General features: G+C 42.6%; 1 long non-coding RNA gene across 1 annotated transcript; it reads left to right on the top strand.

Moving 5' to 3' along the window:
- Positions 1 to 222: 222 nt before the first annotated feature.
- Positions 223 to 2,553, top strand: LOC121963195. Its single transcript, XR_006107206.1, has 3 exons — positions 223 to 403; positions 1,430 to 1,621; positions 2,416 to 2,553. It is a non-coding gene; the product is annotated as an uncharacterized LOC121963195 (long non-coding RNA).
- Positions 2,554 to 2,621: the final 68 nt, after the last annotated feature.

Genomic DNA, 2,621 nt, shown 5'->3' with positions numbered 1-2,621 from the left:
TGCACGGTACTGTACATTTCTGAACTTATCTTTTACTTAAATATTTTTTCAAGGACGTCATGTAGTCTACACATGCTGACAGTCAGAGTCCAGCACTGGAAACAGAGACAGAGTGAAAACTCTTGTTTCACTCTCGCCTCTCTGACACACCGCAGCAGCAACAGGTGTGGCACAGCCGTAGTGTTTGTCCCTGCCCGGCTGCCATCAGAGAGGTGGCTCCCAACAACACAGAAGTGTCACACACAACTTCTGCTTCCACTGCGCTGCACTGATTGAAATATTCAGAAATGTCATAGCTCAGTGTTTCTGCCGTGACAGCTTCATACAGTTATCCGGACTCATTCAAAGTTTCCTCCTCTCAAATCTCCGCGACGATCTCCCGGATTCCAACTGGCAGTTGTTGGTGAGTTTAGTTAGCTTCTTTAGCAGCTGTAGCATTAAGCTAACCAACTTTAGTTTATTAGCTCAACCACCACAAATTGATAATACACGACCTTCATGCCTCTTTTCAGAGGGGGGCAAAATTCGCTATCGGTAAAAATGCTGACAAATGTTTTCCTGGCAAGGTAATTAACGTGAGTCTCTGTTTCCAGTCGGTGACAGAACATGCCCGCTGTCTGTTAACGTTAGCTAACTTAATCTCTGTGAACGCAACGTAAGTGGCTTTAACGCGTGTGTGATGATGAGCTCTGTGTTGATGTGATGTGTTTCAGCAGATTTAGTGACTGTAAAGCATATAAGCAGCGTGGAGCAGCAATGACACGAATCTCAAATAGTTTACTGGGTACTGAGTTGTTGTGACTTGTCAGCATGTCATCACAGACCAGAGGAATCCAGTAGCTGATGATCAGAGGAAACCACCCTTTCTCCCCGTGAAAACATTACAAATTAGCTAGCTCTGATTGACAGAAAATCACAAAAAAGTGAAAGTTCAGTCTTGAATTTGAACATATGACAAAACAATTTGGACTCAAGGTTTCTGAGCAAATTGATGAGGACTATAAAATGCAGCTGAAAGCCTCTGAAAAAGCTGATAAATGCACTACAAGTTAAGATAACTTTGATAAACAAGATGCTAAAATCATATTAACTGACATGTATGTCCATATACATGTATTGATATATTAATGATAAGGTGATTAAGTATTCGTGTTGATGATTTACCAGTGTCAAGCAAGTTCAAGAGATAAGAGTTGGTTTTCTTTGCACACTCAAATTTAATGAAAGCTTTTCCTCTCTGGATGGTTGCAAATCAATGGCAAATCTTATTGTAAAGTATAAGAACAGTCACTGCTGTGTTGCTTGAAATTGCATTGACAATTGTGAATGTGATGAATATTTTTCTGATCCTGAGACCTGTCTATGTTGTACATGCCACACTTAAAAACTGTATTTTTGTTGTTGTTTTTTCCTTTTTTTTGACAAACAGGTGTTTTACAAAAAACAGTCACCTGAAGTCAGATGAACAAAAAAAGTGACAAAACAGGACAGAGGATTCTCTTTGTTCACGAAAAATGATTTACTGTTGGGAGTGAACAGAAGACGAGAAACATATTAATAAAGATGCCTTCACTGTCCTGTGGAATGGAGAGTCTGAAGTGATGGAGAACAGAGAGGAGAGGTACACAAATGCACATGCATGCACACAGACACCGACACACACACACACACACACACACACACACACATTGTTTGAGCTGTCCCTGTCCTGATTATATTTCTCCAGTTACCTTCACTGGAAACATGTGGAATACCAAAGCCAGATCACCACCCCTACCTTTAGATGTGATATGGACTTTATGTGAGATGAGACTGACCTCTCAATCTAACAGTCAGTTTAGATTTAATTAGTGCATATATCATCTTTCGGACCATTACTTCAGTTCAAAGTGCTTAAATGTGAGAAACTAGTTAAATTAAGAAATAATTTGTGAAATGGCAACTAGATTTCCTACACTCTGCAGCGACAACACCGATGGCAGGTGGGCAAAAAAAAGTTAGTTTCCAGCCCTGTTTATCAGTGACTTGGAGTAAGCTGAGCTCCTCGACTGGCAGTTGCCAAGACCTGCAGCAATGAGACCTTCATCTAAAGAGTGTCTGGCCAGTGTTTGTGCCTCTGCATTGCAGTTCTGAAATATATTTTTGGCCAGATAAGTGTGAGTGAGATACTTACAGATGTTGTTCTCCTCCCTCAAACATTTAAGGGCCTGAGGGTGCTGAACAAACAAGTAGTGGTGGACAAATCACCTTTCAGAGAACTTGCATCTGTGTCTTAACTACAATGAATTAAAGATTAGAAAGCGATTCAGGACCTGGCTTGTGCTCAGCTGGTTTGGATTTGAGATCAGGTTATATATAAATTTAAGGCCCGCACTCAGGCTGATGTTGGTGATTCAGTTGCATGCTTTATTGCAGCCCTGCAGATGAGCAGGGCCCCACACCTCCAGAGCGAGGTCTGCTCCACTTCTGGCAGTCAAAGGGCCCCAGTGCACAGCTCTGTCCAGAGAGAGTGCTGCTGTCCAGGCCTGTTCTGCAGGCCGCTCTGGGTGAACACCATGGACTCCTGCTTACACAGGGTGAGTGTGTGTGTGTGGGGTGGGGGTGGGGGGTCGGGGTGGGGG

Source organism: Plectropomus leopardus, unplaced genomic scaffold (genome assembly GCF_008729295.1).
Source record: "Plectropomus leopardus isolate mb unplaced genomic scaffold, YSFRI_Pleo_2.0 unplaced_scaffold10351, whole genome shotgun sequence".
NCBI classification, from domain to species: Eukaryota; Metazoa; Chordata; class Actinopteri; order Perciformes; family Serranidae; genus Plectropomus; species Plectropomus leopardus.
The sequence above is the reverse complement of the archived record's forward strand: the minus strand, read 5'-3'. Positions and strand labels throughout refer to the sequence as shown.